We start from the raw sequence: 19,750 nt of genomic DNA on the forward strand, positions 1-19,750 counted from the left end.
TACTCCTCATGAAGCATTGGAACAAATCACTAAAGTTTTTGGGATTAAAAATGAAATTAGAGCCCATCAACTTGAAAATGAGTTGCTTACATTGGATCCTAACAATTTTTCTTGCATTGAAGATTTCTTGTCCAAATTCAAGACCCTTAGATATCTCTTGGAAGGTGTTAAGGTTAAGAAAGAAGATAGTAACCTTATTTATTCCATCCTTACTAAGCTGGGACCAGCCTACTCTGTATTTGTTTCCACCTTCCATTCTACAAGGGAAGCTTTCATTTGTCAAGGAAAAGACTACAAGGCCCCTTCCTTTGACTCTTTTTGTGATTCTTTAATAAGAGAACAAGAAAAACTCTTACACCTTGGTCTTCTTAATCTTGGAAACTCTTCCAAGAAAGCGTTAGCCGCCCAACAGCAACCAAATTCAAAGAATCCTAAGAAGTCATATCCTAAAAAGAATGGTCCTAAACCAAACACGGGTCCTAAGCAAACTCACCCTCAAAATGAAAGATCATTTCAGCAAAATGATAAGACCAATAAAAACAAATGGAAGAAGACTGATAGACATTGTAACTTTTGTAATCGAGATGGCCACTTAGAATCTAAATGCTTTAAGAAGATGGAAGCCTTGGAAGCCGCAATGAAGAAACATAACATCCATGTGGAGCATTCTTCAACTTCAACTTCAACTTCATCTTCAGGAATGGCACTTTCTGCATGTCGTTGTCAATCATCTCAATCTGGTTATGCATTAAATGTATCTTCTTCTTCTCATTCTCATGAGTGGCTCATTGATTCTGGAGCCTCTTATCACATGGCCAAAAACAAAGCCATGTTTTCTTCTTTAAATGATTGTAACACCAAAAATATATATGTTGGTGATGATAGATCTCTTAATGTTGTAGGGACTGGAACTGTTCATCTAGACAATGGTCAGTTTAATGATGTATTATGTGTTCCAACCTTATCCTGCAACCTTCTATCTGTATATCAGATAACTCATTCAGGTGAAGGTAAAATTGTTGAATTTTCACCTCATGATGTTGTAATCAAGGATCTAAGAGATCCTAAACAAATTCTAGCTACTGGTATTGCTGATGATTCCACAAGGTTGTATAAGTTTCACAACTTTGGGTCATCAAATCTTCCCTCAGTATTTGTTGCTCATAATGATGAAGTGAGCAAACTTTGGCATGAGCGATTTGGTCACTTAAACTATCGCTCCCTTCAGCATCTATGTAAAGAAAATATGGTGACAGGTCTTCCTATGGTATCTTGCAGAGATGGTGTTTGTTCCGGATGTGTACTTGGAAAACATCATCGGGACAGTTTTGAAAAACGTGCCTCTTGGCACGCCTCAGCCCCTTTACAGCTTGTGCACAGTGATTTATGTGGTCCACTTCCTGTTGCTTCATTCTGTGGCTGCAAGTATTTCTTAACTTTCATTGATGATTTCTCCAGATGCACTTGGGTATACTTCTTAAAACTCAAGAGCAAAGTATTTAACACTTTTTTGGCCTTCAAAGCCTTTGTTGAAAAACAATCTGGACATCAAATTCTTAAGCTAAGAACTGATAATGGTGGAGAATATGTTAAAAACACATTCATCAACTTTTGCACCGAAAATGGAATTCAAATGCAACATACTGTTCTATACACTCCACAACAAAATGGTGTAGCTGAAAGGAAAAAACGCACCTTAAAGGAAATGGCTAATTGTATGCTGCAATCTAAAGGACTCAGTCTTAGTTTTTGGGCCGAAGCAATTAATTGTGCAAATTATATAATAAATCGCACTCCTACTAAGGCTCTAAAGAATATCACTCCAGAAGAAGCTTGGAGTTCCATTAAACCAGATGTAAGTCACTTTTGTGTTTTTGGAAGTGAAGCATGGGCCCATATTCCAGATGAAAAGCATAAAGCTTTAGAACCTAAGAGTGAGAAATGTACTTTTGTTGGATATTCTAAAGATGTAAAAGGTTATAGACTTATTCCATTTAAGTCCAAAAATGTTATCATTAGAAGAGATGTAAAATTTGATGAAAATAAATCGGCCTGCGAGCCTAGTCCGGCGGATGTACCACCTCTTCCTATCTCTTCTACTTTTGAAAACATTTCTTCTTCAGATGATGAAAGTGAGGATGAAAATCCTCCCCCACCTTCTCAGGATCCTCAACTTCCAAGATGGGTCCGTGCTACTCGGGATGCAGCAGGTGATCTTGCCGGTGATCCTACAGATCAGCGACGTACACGTTCTCAGTTTGAAAGAACCTCTTCTTTACTGGCTCAAGCTCCAGTAAATCATGATCCTGACACTTTTGCAGAAGCTTCAGGCCATCCACATTGGGAAGCAGCTATGAATGAAGAATATCATTCATTGTTGACAAATGATACATGGGATCTTGTTCCTCTACCAAAGGGACGCAAACTTGTTAGATGTAAATGGGTTTACAGAACCAAGTATGGACCAGATGGGAAAGTTGATAAACATAAAGCTCGTCTTGTTGCTAAGGGCTTTTCACAGGTTGAAGGCATTGACTACACTGAAACCTTCTCCCCTGTTTCCAAAATGAACTCTATCCGCCTTGTTCTTTCCCTTGCTGCCTCTTTAAAATGGGAAGTCCATCAGATGGATGTTAAATCTGCCTTCTTGCATGGGGACTTGCATGAAGAAATCTATATGGAACAACCCATTGGCTTCATCCAAAAAGACTCCAGCCTTGTATGTCGACTTAAGAAATCTCTTTATGGTCTCAAGCAAGCTCCTCCTTGGTATGCCAAAATGGATAGCTTTCTTTTAGAATCTGGCTTTTCTAGGTGTTATTCTGACAATACTGTCTACACCAAGAAAGTGGGCAACTCTCTTATCATCCTTGTTCTTTATGTTGATGATCTTATTCTTACTGGTAGTGATCCCAACCTTATAAACCATGTGAAGTCCAGCCTTAAAAAGAAATTTGAAATGACAGACTTAGGACACTTACACTATTTTCTCGGTCTTCAAGTCTTGCAATCCAAGGAGGGTATTTCCCTTTCCCAGTCCAAGTATGCTTGTGATATTCTTCGTCATTTTCACATGGAAGACTGTAAGCCAGCCCCTTCTCCCTTTCAGTCTGGAGTCAAACTTTCAGTCTCTTGTACTTCTCCTGAAGTTGATGCTACCTTATATCGTCAACTTGTAGGAAAACTCTTGTATTTAACCCATACTCGTCCTGACCTTTCCTTTGCTGTTGGCCTTGTTGCTCGTTTTATGCAAAACCCCCATGAAAGTCATTGGAAAGCAACTAAAAGAATACTTCGTTATGTTCGAGGTACAGTACAGTTTGGGATTCATTACAGTGCCAAAGCAGCTCCTCTATTAGTTGGTTTCACTGATTCTGATTGGGCTGGTGACCCTGATGATCAGAAGTCTACTGCCGGTTATGTCTTCACTCTTGGTTCAGGACCTATTACATGGGCTTGTAAGAAACAGGTTGCCATTTCTCTTTCGTCAGCAGAAGCAGAGTATCGTGGTGCCGTGGAAGCTAGTAAGGAAGCCTTGTGGCTTCGTCAGATCCTATCAGAGTTTGGCTTTGAGCAGCAGCATCCAACCACACTTTGGTGTGATAATCAAAGTGCCATTCAGCTATGCAAAGATCCAGTCCAACATCAGCGTAGCAAACACATTGAACTACACATGCACTTCATCAGAAAGCTCATTCATGATCATGTTCTTGAAGTGCAATATTGTTCAACAGATGATCAGGTTGCAGACATCTTCAAAAAGGCTCTCACAGAGGCGAAGTTCACTAAACTTCGATATATGCTTGGAGTTCAGGAAGTTGTCACTAAGTGGGGATAGGCTCTAGTGCCTCCTTCCTTCTCCTATTGTGTCATATTTGTAAATCCTTCAATCCTATCCCAAGTTGTTCTTAAGGGGGGGTGTTAGGATATTCCGACACATAGGAAATAGTTAAGTTCAACTTGGTCTAGTATAGAGTTAGGTAAAGTGTGTTTCTTTACTGTTGTACATTTTGTAACTTACAATCCGACGGTCATGATATGTAGTGATCTGACGGTTCACTCTCTCCTCAGTATTACTGACACTTGATCCGTGGCTTGACACCCGATTGGTCCATGAGTTCTATTTAAAGCGCATGGAGGGTCATTGTTCGCATAATCCGTCTATGAGAGAAAGCTTATGTAAATTTTCATTCTTTGATTAATAAATTGCCTGAAGTGGCCACGTTGGCTCAGGCCGTGGACTGTTTCCCTCTTTGAGGGTTTTAACCACGTCAAAAATACTGGTGTATTGATTTGAGATCTGGCTGTGAGCGGTGTCCTTTTGGTGTTCTTTCTGAGGAACTTACCCTGTAAATTCCCACAGAATAAGGGTCTTGGTGTCGAACACCACGCAAAATCTTTCGGTTGAAGGCCATTGATGTAAACCTATCACCATAAGTGAGAAACTTGCCATTGAGGCATGCAAGCTTCAAAGTACTGAAAGGGTTGTTCCTATGTCGACTTCTTGGATAATGAGCTGATGTCGACAAGAAGTGACTCGCTGTAGGAGGGCCTTAATGAATCCCACATCTACGACATGGAACAGAGTAAATGATTTTGGAGGTGAAGACGATTTAATGATATAGGGTTCAGGGTGGTGGTCATGAAATAATGGAGCGTGAATGTATTGCAGTGGATGAGACACACGTGAATTCTCTGAGTGACTTCTCTTGAACATACCGGTGACACTGACATGATGGATTGGTAGCGTTAACCCCAAATGTGGATGGTGTGATGGACCAATGGTGATATGACCAGTGAATGGAACAACCCAACCCAACTCGGGTGCGGAGTGAAAGTGTCATGTTCAAGAGCGACTTACTACCAATAAAGTTTCTTCAAGTTTTCTTCCCAATTTTTCCCCAGTCATTGCTGACCAGTACCTCTTTATTTTTGTCAAGCTTGAGGAGGATAACATATGATTTTTCTATAATTTTCCCTTCGGGCAAACCCGTTGCTATATTTTAACGAGCCTAGTGACAGTGAAACTCGTTCTTGTCTGTATGGACAAGTTTGTCGCTATTCGGTTTTAATGAGTTTAATGACAAATATAACTCGGTCCTTTTCAATTTTAGAGAGTCTGAAAGGGACGTAAAGGAAACTCCAATAATCCTTTTTCGTCATATAATCCCTTAAGTCCAAAAAAGTATAAAATAATACGAAAGGGATGAATTTTTGGTAATTTTAACGAGCCGAACAAGACAAGCGCTCGATCTTTTTGTGTAATAATCCCTCAAGTCCAAAAGGATTAAAATCTAGAGGAGGGATAGCACTTCCGGTCACTTTAACGAGTTGGAGAGGTCAATCGCTCAGCAATCTTTTCATATTTTACGAGTGAGGTGAAAAGAGCTTAAAGGAGACTCGTTTTTTGAGGAACGAGTGATAATTTCGGGTAGTAGCTGATTCCAGGTAAGATTTGGAATTTTCCAATCACGGCAGTGTCACAAGGATGGCTAACAGGATCACTCTTCGCAACTGTTCCTCAAAAGGGGTGAACAATCAAATGGAGGTGAATGATCGGCTAAAACAGAGTGGAGGTGATGATGAGAACATGACGAGGGCTCAAAAGCTGATGATAATGCATTCACAATGGTTATTTACCGGGAATTGGTTCATTTTTAATGAGCTTAAACTCTGGGAGAATGTTTTCTCATTTCTTATGTTTATTTTTTAACGAGCTTGAATTCCGCGTTAAAACTACTCGTGCCAGTTGTATAATAAGGATGTCTCATCTAAGATGCCATTTTTTATGGAGCTTGCACCTTACAAAGCTTTTCCCCGGATCCTTTCTTTATGCAAGTTAGGAATGACCAATCCTACGAGTTTAAAGGGTTGAGAAACTACAAACTAAGAAAATAAATGGTCGCTCTTCGCTTGCATGAAAAAAGGTTTGCATGCCCCCAGGTATAGCGAAAAATTCCCAGGTTACCATATGAAAGCTCTCCATCTGCGTTGCAGACAAAATGCTTCCTTGGTAATGTCTACCAAAATAGACAAAGGTGAGTGGCGCAATCGCCTCCACTCACATAACTTTGACGAGGGAATATTATTCTTGTCTAATCCCATTTTCCTAAATGGACGGGTGTGTCAGACTAGTCATATATCCTCCGTGGAAACCTACCCTATACCCAAGGTTTTGCTGCCGAAACAGACCAGGGTGCATGCCCCCTGGGTTTCAGTCATGTCCTCCCGAATCACTCACGCTCATCAGGTGGACGGACTAGAGATTGATGAGATATTCCTTGGATGTGACTATATTTATTGCATGGGAGCCATTGTCTCCTCACTCTTTAGGGTAATGTGTTTTCTGCACAAAGGCAGAGTGGTCAAGCTCGTAGACCAGCTGTCGTTTACCGGCTCACACATAGCAAATAGTCAAATACCATCCGAGTGGAGTCACCATTTTATTATCGAGAAATCTAGTGTCCACTCGGATCTACTAGTCCCACTAAGACTGGTAGCTATCTTAGAAACAAACAAACTAAAACCACTTTCGTTTTCCTTTATGAAAATTAGATAAGAGTGGAATGAAGAACCTCAACCTTAGTCTTGCGCTTGGTTCCTCTCCTTTTTGACAGATCCTTTCTGCTTCTCCTTCGTCTACCTAGCTTCAAAGAGCACCTGTGGGATCAAAGCAGCATAATACTATCGAAGAACAAATATCTACAATCATAAACAATATAGGACCAGATATATATTGACCACACAAATGCATATATCATCAAACATACAAGAATGTGGAGGAAAACTTGAGTAGCTTTATTAATAATCAAGAATAGCAAAGAGGATTACAACCAATTGTTCTGACCCAGCGTCATCCTCTAGCATGAAAGCCCTTCTTTCACCTCATGAAAAGCTTAGATCACCCAACACTATGATATTCCAACAAGAAACCAACAACACTTCCTTACAAGATACAAAATTCTAGCCTCTGGATCTCTGGGATGAGGGATCCATATATAGATGATTGCAGGGGGGTGAGTCAGCTTTCAGGATTCTGATTAGTGTCCTCTCTCTGATAGTTCTTGATTCCACTTGGAGATTGATGATCTCTTACTCATCCCTGGGCGAATTCAGAGAGGCAAGTGTCACAGGAGAAGTTTCTGGAAGATTCCATGATCATCCACCTCGCAAAATGCCTCTGCCATTTGTCCACTCTTGCCGATCACACCCCATAGAAGGGATTTTCATTATGCATCGCACCTCCTGTGTGCTTTAGGTGGGATGCATCGCACTTTGACCATGGAGCAGGTGAGATGGTCCAGTTTTGACCAGTTCTGAGCAGTTTTTCATGGAGAACTTCTGGGAGATGATGTAATCAGCTGACCTTGTTCTTTTAGGGTATGGAACAACACTTTTAGGGACTTAGGAGCCCTTGGTTTATGGACATGTTTGATTGGGGTTGCAGTGCCCAAAAATGTCTATAACACTTATGCTATGAAAGGTTAGATTTCATATTTTGAATTTTGAATTTTTTCTTGTTTGATGCATGATTTGGGTGATATTCTTCCCTTCATAGATAGCTTTCATTGAATTGAAGGATTTCATTTCATCATTTAGTTGCATTTTAGGAATAGGTAACATTTTTAAGGCCTTGAAATCCAAACATAATTCCAAGATCAACTTTAAAATCTATCAATTAATCTAAGGAGCATTTGAAACATTAATGTTCATACTTAGTGGTCTAGGCTAGAGATGTGTTCTAGAGTCTATAAAACTTGGCAGTTGTCATTCTCTTCGAAATTAGATAGCGCTAGCATGGATTTGTGCTCTCCGTACCACCACATATATAAAGGGAGACCCCCATAGGTTCCAAACCTTTATCCATAGGAAGCTGATTCTGCCGCCATGTAAAGGTGATACACCGAACACATCATTCAGGGAGATTTCTTGCGCGCACGTCAAGTGCTTGGTAAATTTATTTGCTGAGGTGTATATTGCAGTTCACGGTTACTTGGTAATCTTTTTACCTAGATCCACCTAAGTAGTCATTTCGATCTTTTATGACTCTTTAAATTTGAAAAGATCATCGAGCACTTGTCCTTTCAAGCTCGCTAAAGTATAGAAAGCGACTAGAGTCACCTTTTTCATCCTTTTCTCGACTCTCAAAATATGAAAAGGAAAATTTTTGTTTCTAAAAATAACTGCCATGATAAACATGTTGAACCCAAGAAGCTTCTTCTTGGATCAATATTGAGTAATTCCCTATTAATTTCAAGATTTTTAAGAATTCGTCAATGAATCTCCTTTCCTTTTTTCTTTTGAGAGGAAGTCATCATAGCTAAACCATTGCGTTCATCTCATAATTCCCCTTTGCTGTCTGATACTGAAGAGTCCTCCCAAGGAGTTCATCTTGAGCTTCCTTAGTCACTTGAGGATCAAGGTTTTGAACTTGGGATTATTCCAAGTATCCAAACCTTGTCTTCTTGTCCACCTCCATTGGATTCCTTGTCACCTCAAGAATCTAATCCTGATATCTTTGATAATCCTATTCAGACCACTTAGAGTCTGTAGACTCTTGAGAGTCCGCAAAGGCTTGTTATTTATTCATCGAATCCATTATTCGATTTTGTTGTGATATCTCCTCAGCATCCTTACAGTCCTTACAATTGACATGGTATTCCTTTGTAGTTATCCCCTTGCACATCTTGTGTTCCTCGTCACTAGTTGTTTCCATCTGTGGTGTTAGAAGGTGAAATCCCAACCTCTTCTCCGGGTCATTCAGAAGTTTCCTCTACCCATACTCCTCATGTCGATGATGAGAAGGGATATGAATTTCCTCTAGAAGGCTTTCCTTATATAGGAAGAGTCCTGTCTCTCACTTTCCCTGAAACTAGTCGACCCATGTTGCCAACTGGTTATACAACCTTAGCTTAGTAAGTTTTAGGTACTCCTAATACTTCTTCATTGTATCAAAATCCCATTTGGTCATCAAATGATGTGCCTACATCCGCTCCATTAATTCAAAACATGACCTTTCGAACTTCTCTACAAATTATTGTCACATTAGTTCCTGTTCAACCTATGATTTCATCACAACCCGTCTCTTCGTTTTGACCGACCCTTCTAGTACAACTGACTGTTTTGGGTAAGGTTTGAGTTAGTTTTTCCACCCCTCCATCAAGTGGACAGAATGTGTCGCTGCTTGGGGGGCAAGATCCAAATACTCCTCTTGTTTAAGGTGAAACCAATTTGAGTGGATTACAAACTCACGTGGTTGGAGTGAATCAGCCTTATTATGGTGGTATTCCTAACCTTGTTGGTCCATCCAAGTAAGGTAACATCGAATATGAGCAACCTTATATGGTTTAGTTTCCACTCCAACAGGCTTATGTCCCATATGGTTTGCAAGCCTTAGTTAATTTGTCCTACATTCCTCAAGCAAGAGCTTATGTCCAGCTTAGTCAAGCCAATATTCCTGGTGGATATGGTTAGGTTCAATTTGAGAATTATCAATAACCAAAGGGTATATCCCAAGGAAATATCCAACAAACCTTATAGTAGCAAGGACAACCTTTGCAGCTATAAGGGAAACCTTTTTAGCAGCAAGGGAAACCTTTGCGATAGCAAAGGCAGACATTGCAACAACAAGGGTAACTGTTATAACAGTAGGGAAAACCTTTGTCACAGTCTTAGTAGCCTTTTTAGCTGCAAACTCAGTTTGTTCAGTAGTCTACTCAACCTTTGTACTCGCAAGGCCAACCTTGGTAACAACAAGGTCAAACTTTACGGCAACAAAGTCAACCTTTGCAACAACAAGGTCAACCTTTACAGCACCAAGGTTTATATTCATACCAAGAAGGTCAATCTTTGTAAGCCCAAGGTCAACCCCTGCAATAATAGGGTTAATCTCCTTATGTCCAAGGTCAACAGGTTCGATATCCTTATAGCTTATATGTCATGTACAATGCTTATCAATGGCCTATGGTAGGACAATATCAAACCTACCCTGGACCAAATCCACCTTATGGTTAAGGTAACCCTCGGTGGGGACAAAATCAATTCTTGTATGGGAAAAATCCTCCACTATGAGGGAAAAAATCCTTACCAACAAGGATGGAATCTGCAGTTTGGGTCTCCTTAAAGACCCTATATACCTTTCAACATGTAATTGCCTTTCTTGGCTATGTTGGAGCTGCCCCATGTCTCGAGGCTCACGAATGATCCTATTCTTCATTCGACTTATAGGCGTCCAATTCCAACTAAAATTCCAAGTGATTGCCCCAAATTTGAGGGAAAATATAAGGAGGACTCACAAGCCCATGTGATGACATATCACCTATTGTGCTCCTCCAATTTGTATGTCGATGATTCTATCTGTCTTCAACTCTTTCAGAGAACTCTCACAGGTGCTGCCGAAAAATGGTATATCGAGTTGCCTTGAGGTACCTATGCTGACTTCAACTCTCTGTCTATGGCCTTTCTCACCCACTTCCAATTGCCAGTTCGATATGAAACTGACAGTCATTTTCTCACATCCCTTAAGTAAGACACCGTGACCCACATTTCTTATCATATCCATGAATGGAGATGTTGGCATTGCCTCATCAAATTGGAGATTGTTGATGATTTTTTCACTGAATGGTTCACAAAATCATTCGTTAACAAGATTTATAAGGATATAGCTATGGGTGGATGTGTTATTGAAGAGAAAGTTATCGTTTGTGCCTAGTATCTAGACTTAGTCTATTCATAATCTAGCATGTTGTATGAGATGTTGCCTAATTCTCTGACACCATCTTCGGATCTGATAGCATCAAAGTCTCTTGATGCACCACTTGTTGATGGTGTGATTGGTTCCGTGTCTCATAATTCCACGAAAGCTTCTTCAAAGCAGAAATCTATTTCAGACATTGGCTCCAATAGTCCCTCAAAAAATTCATCCAGTCCTGGTAAAGCCTCCGAGGTTCATGGTGTTCAGTCTATTGCAGCAGATAAGGCCTCTGAAGGTAAGAAAAAGGGAAAAGGTAAATCCAAATCTGATGCCCCAAAACAGGATCCACCCAAGTCATCTGCTAATGATGCTTCTAAGAGAAATCCGAAATATCCTTGCCTCATATGTGAGGAATATCATTACACCAAATATTGTTCCTGACATTCTGAAGTTAACCGCTCGTTGAAAGGAACTCCGACTATTTTAAAAGAGACTTTTCCATCTCAACAGATGAAGTTGGTAGACCAACCGTAGTCCTCTTCCTCCTATGGTTCCCAAGTTTTCATGATGCAAGGTTCATCACCTATTTCAATTGATACTCAAACTAAAGACTATCAAACCACGCATAAGCAGATGGTGGAGAAAGAAGTCACTGATATTCCTTCAGCCTCTACTCAATCCAGTTCTGGTTCACTCCATATTGAGCACCCTAACAGTGAGTCTGTAATCTGACCACCTTTGAAGGGTGTACTTCGGAAGTCCTCTTATAATTTGAATGCTAGAGATGCACATCACTATAATATTGTTGAGGATTTAGCTCAAGTACCTTAGGCGATGTCTACGTTGGAGGTTCTCCAAACCTGTCCAACGTAGCGAAAGTCACTGATGTCTGCTATAGGTGTTATTGATCCTTCCATTTCGAGTATGATTACCTTTGATCTTCAAAACCACGTTCCTCGTCTTCCACATCAGATTGCTTTTCTGATACATGTTCTTATCAAAGGAAAGATGATCCATCAGATTTTTATTGATGAAGGTGCTTCTACCTGCATCATGTCTATTTCATGTTGAAAGGCCATTCGCTCTCCTTCTCTTAACCAGTCCCTGAACACCTTGGAATCCTTTGATGGCAGAGGTTCACGTTCATACGGTATTCGCATGAACTTTCCCATTACATTAGAAGGAAATATTGTTGAATCAAAAGTAGAAGTTGTATATGCGAATCTCAACTACAACCTTCTTCTCGGGTGAAGCTGGACCCACACTATGTTTTTTGTGGTTTCTTCTTTGTTCCGGGTGCTTCATTTTCCTCACAAAGGAAAAATTGTCACCGTCAACTAGTTGATTTTCTTCTCTTCCGATTCATCGAACAACAATCCCTTACATTGGAAATATTGAGATTTCTTATAAGAATGTGGGGATAGGTCTCTTCAAAGACTTTTCTTTCATGGGTACTTTTACTCTCCCACCTCCGAATGTTTCTTCAATCAATATGATATCAGTTTCTATGGATCTTTGGCTTATTCCTACACTAGATAAGATTGATTTATTTGGCAATTATATGCCTTTAAGTCCATTGGAGAAAAATTATCAAGAAATTTTCTTAGCTTCGATGGTCGCTTCAAAAAGTCATACTGTTTTCATTATGAACCTGGACACTTATGTGCCATTTCCTTGGCTTGGTTGTTGGGATTCTCTGGATCCTTTGAATGAAACATTCCCGCTGACGAGAGTATCATTGAGGTCATGTCTCTAGACAAAACGCCATGGAATAGTCTCCATCATCGTTCTTCATTTCTTCCCAGTGTCAGTGAGATGCCTTCATGTCTTGAAGGATTTGTTTCTCATTGTCCCATGCCTCCAATTCAAACACCTGTCCTGGTGCATGAAGTCTTGTCGTAGGGTAATATGGGGAACATCATTGCTACTATGCCTCTTGACATTTCCATTAAACCTGGGATTGTCGAGAACATTCATATTGGGGTTTCCTATTCTCTAGATGAGATTAGGGTTTACACTCAAATTTTTAAAGGATTTTGAGACATCTTTGCATGGCCATACGAGGAAATTCCTGGTATTGATCCAGCAATAGTGGTGCATGCAATACTGACTTATCTTGGTGCCAATCCTATTCTCCAATGGCTTTGCCCCGTGCATCCTCAAAAGGTTGCTGCTATTAAAGAAGTGGAGAAGATTATAAAAGTAGGTTTTATTTATCCCATCCCATTGACCGATTGGGTGTCCAACATTGTCCCTGTTGCTAAAAGTAGGGTACGGTCCATGTCTGTGTTGATTATCGCGATATTAATCGCACATTTCTAAAAGACAATTATCCCCCTCCATTTATCGATTAGATAATTGACAAGTGCGCTGGAAGTGACATTTTCTCATTCATGGATGGCTTTTATGGCTACAACTAGAACAACATTTCACCAGTTGATCAACATAAAATGCCTTTTGTTTGTCCCTGGGGCACTTTTGCTTATAAAAATATTCCTTTTGGTTTAAAGAATGTTGGCACTACCTTCTAAAGAGAAATGTCTTATGCATTTCATGAAATTCGATATATTGTTTAGCCTTACCTTGAGGACTTACAAGCTCATTTTGCTAAGCGTCATGACCATCTGAATCACTTAAGATCTATCTTTTTGTGATGTCGGCATTACAACATCTATCTTAATCTGCATAAGTGTGTGTTTTATGTTGAGTTTGGCCAAATCTTGGGTTTTGTGGTGTCCCATGAAGGTATTCGAATTGATCCTTTAAAATTTGAGGCCATTGTCAAGTTACCCCCCCCCCCCCCCCCCCACCTCATTGCTGCAATTGCAGAGCGTGCAACGAAAGGCTAACTTCCTCCATCAATTCGTTCCTATTTACGTTGAACTTGCCAAGGGTTTTACTCGCTTACTTAAGAAGGGGATCCCTTTAATTTGGGATGAATTTTCCCAAAAATCATTTAATGGTTTAAAGACATGCCTATCAGTGCTCCTTTACTACATCCCCTCGATTATCAATGCAATTATTTCCTATACTTGACTGCAACTCATACTACTATTGATATGGTGATAGTTCAAGATGACAATGATGGAAACAAGCACGCGGTTTATTATTTAAGCCAAAATCTTCTCAATACTGAGTCTCGATATGCCCATGTCAAGAAGCTTGCATTGGAAGCATGCCATGCTGTCGAAATATTTTGACACTATATACTTTTATGGAAAACCACAATGATTTTCAATTACAACCCCATGACCTATATACTGACTCGTCAGTTACTGGGGCGGAAATAATCCAAATGGATTTTTACCATGCAGGAGTTTGATTTGGAGTTTACTACCACCAAATCTAAGAAATCACTTGATTTTGCTGAGTTGATCTATGCCCTTCCATCTACAAGCACTTCTACTAATTTTACTATGAAAATTCTAGATGAAAGTCTATTTTTGATTAGCACTATCGACCCATGGTATGGGGATGTTATCATTTATCTCCAAACCCAAACCTTTCGATCTGAGTTGTCTCGATCCGACCGATGCCACATCTGGAATCAGTCCCAATGCTATCAGATCCTTGGTGATACATTCTATCAGGTCGGTGTGGACTCTGTTCTTCGTAGGTGTCTCACCCTAGAAGAGGTTGAACGGGTCTTGAATGATTTCCACTATGGTGCCTGTGGTGTTCATATGTCAGGCTATGCCATCGCTTAGAAAATCCTCCACGTTGGTTATTTCTGGCCTTCTATCTTCAAAGATTGTATTATAGCTATTCAAAAATGCCATGAATGTCAGATTTGCAACTGTAAGTAGCGTGCCCCACCTGCACCCTTACACCCAATAGTTACTGTTGGCCCATTTTCTAAATGGGGCATTGATTTCATGACATGTAACCCTTGATTTGCCAGGGGGCATGGTTATATAATTATTGTCGTTGACTATTTAACTAAATGGGTCGAGGTGATGCCTACATATAATGCTGATGGTATTATTATTGCTTAGTTCCTTTTTAACCACGTCATAGCACGATTTGGTGTTCCTCAAGCCATTGTAACTGACCATGAGTCATATTTTCATTAGTACATGATGGAAGAGTTGACTGCTCAGTTGAGCCTTCATCATGATAGCTCAATTCCTTATTATCCACAGGCCAATGGGCAAGTTGAGGCAGTTAATAAAGTTTTGATTACTATGCTTCAATGTACCATTGGGAAGCACAAAAAAGATTGGAACTTGATGTTATTCTCAGCTCTCTGGGCTTACAAAACCTCTACTAAGATGACCACTGGATTCACTCCATTCCAGCTGGTATATGGTTTAGAAGAAACTCTTCCAATCAAATGCGAAATCCCTTCAGTCAAACTAGCTATCTAACTTCTTTTGGATACCTTGCTTGAAGAGGAACAACTATTGTATCTCGTGAGGCTCGACAAGTCTCATCGCATTGTTGCGATGGTCATCAAAGCTAAAAAGAAATGTGTCAGATATCATTTTGACCAGACCGTTTCTCCCCGCACTTTTTTTGAAGGTGACTTGGTCCTTCTTTATGATCAATCCAACGATAAATTGGGAGTAGTAAAGTTCGAGCCCATGTGGCATGGGCCCTACATCGTTAAGCGTGTCTTACAAAAGGTGCCTATGAGTTATGTGATTATGAGGGAAATGCATTGTTACAACCCCAGAATGGGTTGTATCTAAAGAAGTATTATGCGTGAAATTCGTGTAATGGATTTTGTACATTATTGTGTTAATTCATTAGTGTGCATTTTTTATTTTTGGTGCATTTGTTTTCTTTGCAGACGTGTTTTTCTTCTTACCCTATGTTGTACTCTGTTTGTAGATGTCATCAAGCCATTAAGTTGGTTTTGTTGATGGTGCTTGTTGTAGCACTTGGAACCTATAATCTGCAACATGGGTTCTCTATGACCCTAATGACAATTTGATTAACTTACAATGTATATGCCTTGGTCAAATAGCTAATAATATTGTTGAACACAGTGCAGTTATTGTACTTTTGTCAAAAGTAGTTTCTCTTGGCATTAGGGATTTAGTTGTCAAGTTGGATTCACAGCTTGTTGTGTTACAGTTAAACAATCATTACTCAGTAAGAAATCCACAAATATTCCGCATGTATCTACGTGTTATATTAGTGGAAAGAAATTTTGATTTCATCACTTATCAACATATTCCACATAATTTAAATACAATAATAGATGCATTAGCAAATTTTGTTCTTGCTAGGAATTTGTGTCATTTATAAAACTGATCATATTCTGCATGTATCTACGTGTTATATTAGTGGAAATAAATTTTGATTTCATCACTTATCAACATATTCCACGTAATTTAAATACAATAACAGATGCATTAGAAAATTTTGTTCTTGATACGAATTTGTGTCATTTATAAAACTGATCATATTATGGACACATAAGTAGAAAATAAAACATGTATATATATATATATATATATATATATATATATATATATATATATATATATATATATATATATATATATATCTATATATAATCATGTCTGTTAGAGTGTTTACATCAAGATATCAAAAGATAAGAGTGTTCTGGGACACTTGGGTTTCAAAGCCTACAAAATTTGTAAAAGAGTTAGAAAGGCTATCAGCCTACATGATGCTCATGATAGCATGAGACTTCTCTGATCACTCGACATAACAACCGATGTAGTCTCATAGATACTCCCACATGTGTCTCTGCCAACGAAATGGAACATCATCAATAGTGGCATACTCTAGGACTCTTCGAGTTATCGCCTCCATGTTGCTCTCCATCTCTGCTAAGGGGTCTACCCCTTATTCATACTCTGTGCCCACTATCTTATGAAAAAACTTCTGTGCTATTGGTGACATTCGAGGTGGCCTCTCTGGTCCCACATCTACACATTTATCATAAATCGAGTCTCAGATTACACATTTACAAAAAATCATAAAACTTGAAAAAATCAAAAAATAAGTTTTCACCTGCATCGGTCCATGATTCTCTTGGTGGTAGAGGTAGATCTGGATCCCACCTTAAATCTATGCCAGCATAAGCATAGTCGTCTACCAAAAGTAGTTGGTGTTCTAGCCAAGAGAAAAATTGTGGTGGATAATGCATATGCTGACCCGTTCCTCCTCGAGGCATGAGTTGACCTCATCTCACTAGTCTCGGATCTTGGGGGTCAAGATATGGTACCTTTGCCCACTGATACCAGAATAAGTGCACTCACTCTAAAAGGAAGGTCACCAATATTGAACCGAACCCAAATTACTTCAGAAGCCCATACTTCCCCTTGGTAAGTTGTCTTTTCATATTTGTCAAAAGGCCTCCACACTAGTTAAATATGGTGGGAGTCAAACACACAATAGCATACTGGAACTAGGATTTTGAAGCCTCATGCAAGGATTATGTGCTAGATACATGTGACATAGTGAACAAGATCGTTCTCAAAACGAGGTTGTTGGTGATTGTTGTTATCTTCACCTTCCCTCTATGGATCATTTCGGCACCTAGATAATGCCTCTGGACTAGAGTTCTTGTACTTTCACCCCATGGGTGAGATCAAAAGAGTTGAATCACTTCCCCTCGCCGGGACAATCCTGCGATGAAGTAGATATCCATCTCTTCAATTTCTAGTTCTTGCCCTTTTATGATGAAAATCTCTCGATCTACATCCCAGAGACTGATCAAATAGGGAAACATTTCCATCTGAGACCTTAACCTTGTGATCTTGAAGAACTTTAGCAACCCACAATTCCTCAAATCATTTATGCACTCAGGATTCTAAGCTACCTGATGGTCTTTGGCCTCATGGCCTCTTTCTTTCCATTCCAAAACCATGATCTCCTCCAAAACATCATTTAACACTAATCAATGTTTTTTTCATGGATTAAAATCAAAATTTTTTGCTTGAAAAGAGGGTTTTTTCTTCCTAAAGCTCAGCCTTGGTGCCATCATGCCCATTTTTACAAACATAGTGATATCATCATGCAAGCCTTTGGGCTCAAGCATGATCATCTTAGTTCCGATGACCATACCCACGATGGTCATCAACGCCCTAAAAATCAAAAATTCTCCTTTATAACATATAAATTACCATTTAGAATGCATAAATAGGTGATAGAATACAAGAGCATGGATGGGCCTCTTACCTGTTGCAGACGGTTCGCGAAATGGCAATCCGGATCTCCTGTAATGGCCACTTTAAAATTGAGAAAATTAGGGCACAAATGCACTTTCAGAGCTTACTATGATAAAATGGTAAAAAATAAAATTATGTTTGGTTAATTATAAAGTCTTGCAAGTCATTTTTGTTAATATTTTCATAATATTTTAATATTTTTTCTTGATATCAGTGATATGTACATTTCTTTGTGCAGTTACAGGTACCTTCAAGTGAACAAAGATCATTATTGACTGATTCTTGCAAGTTTTATTTTATCTCTTTTTCGGACTTGTTAAAATAAACAAAAAAGGAACACCCCTGGAGTCATCTTTGAGCTCTTTTCTAACTCTCGAAAACTGAAAATATTGCTGAGTACTTGTCGTTTTGAACTCGTTAAAGTAAATGAATCGACGTCACCTCAGTATACGTTTACCCCTTTTTCGGGCTGAGATTGACTATTGACAAAAGGGTACACCTTGATCAACAAGGTCAAAAGTTTCTCTCGGATATTGTTTTCTACCTTTTCAGATTCGAGAGACAAATTACGAAAAGGGACATGATGGATTTTTTTCCCGTCTCTTTTCAAACTCTCTAAATATGAAAAATACGCTGAGTTATTCTTACATCAAACTCGTTAAAACTTTACGATGAAAGAGTCGTCACCATGATGAGGCCGAGCTTCTCCTTCCTAGGGCTCGTAAAACTTACTAGGATGGATTAATTCGAAGAATGAACTTACATGAAGAGAATATGCTATCCCCTTCAAGTTTGTGAGAAAAATAATTGGGGTACTCGGTAGAAATAGTGGGGGAAAATGAAGATGAAACATCCTATGTATAGGCAGCATGCTGCTCTTGAATATGACACTTTTTTGCTCTCGTGTCAGTTTTGGGATATCCTCACTTAGTCACTTGTCCTCGCCAGTTTGGGTGATCCATTTTGCCTTTAGTTTGACTATTCCTTTTGTCATCATGACCTTTAGTCCTATGTCGAGTCAAATGCTGACACACTCCAGAGTCGTGTTGCCAGTGTTCAAGAGAAGTCCAATTTGCAGTTATTTACCTATACATTGTTTGATTAATTGTTATAGTCTTGAAAATTATTCCACTTTATTCCTTGTTTTTTCTCGGTGATGGGGGATTCATCATTGCCCTCCTTCGATGGGTCACTTCTTGTCAAATTCAGCTCATTATCCAGGAAGATGACTTAGAAACTCCCTTTCAGTACCTTATAGCTTGTATGCATTAATGGCAAGTTCTTCACATCCAATGATAGGTATTCATCATTCGATTTTGATTGGCTGATTCTGCGAGTATACTCATCCCTGTATATAGCTTAGATCCCTCCTAAGAATTTGATTGGAAAATGCCTTGAGCTTTCCCTGAAGAAATAACTCTTAAAAACTTAAAATGAGAGTCACAGCTCTTATGAGGCTTAAAAGAACGATGGTCGCCTGTTGCACTATACTTTACCAACGATGGTGTCACTCTTCTCCCTTGCATACCCATGATGACCCCAAAAAGGTAATTTTTCCAAAGAGAATGGGAAGCTTCGTGATCTAGAAGCTTCCAGAGCGGCGAGATGGAGGTCATTTCATATAGATGAGGTCGAATCCTCTCAACTTATTCTCTTTGTCTTATCCCTATGAGGTACCTCCTTGAGATGAGGGTATAGTCCTATATTTGGAGAGGTCATAACTCCCTTTCCCAACCTATAAATTCATTGTTTCCCATTCCCAAATGGTTGGTCTATGTCTATTTTCACCCTTATGCTAAGCTGGTGCCTAGAGGCTATCCATTTGACTTGGAGAAGGAGTGGTTGGAGAGTTCTTGGCTTCGAATTGGATTACCACTCAAGGAGAGCCTTTCAACATCAAGTATTTCAT

Source organism: Pinus tabuliformis, chromosome 8 (assembly GCF_031772625.1).
Source record: "Pinus tabuliformis cultivar Carrire ecotype Pingquan chromosome 8, CPIR1, whole genome shotgun sequence".
In the NCBI taxonomy this organism is placed as follows: domain Eukaryota; kingdom Viridiplantae; phylum Streptophyta; class Pinopsida; order Pinales; family Pinaceae; genus Pinus; species Pinus tabuliformis.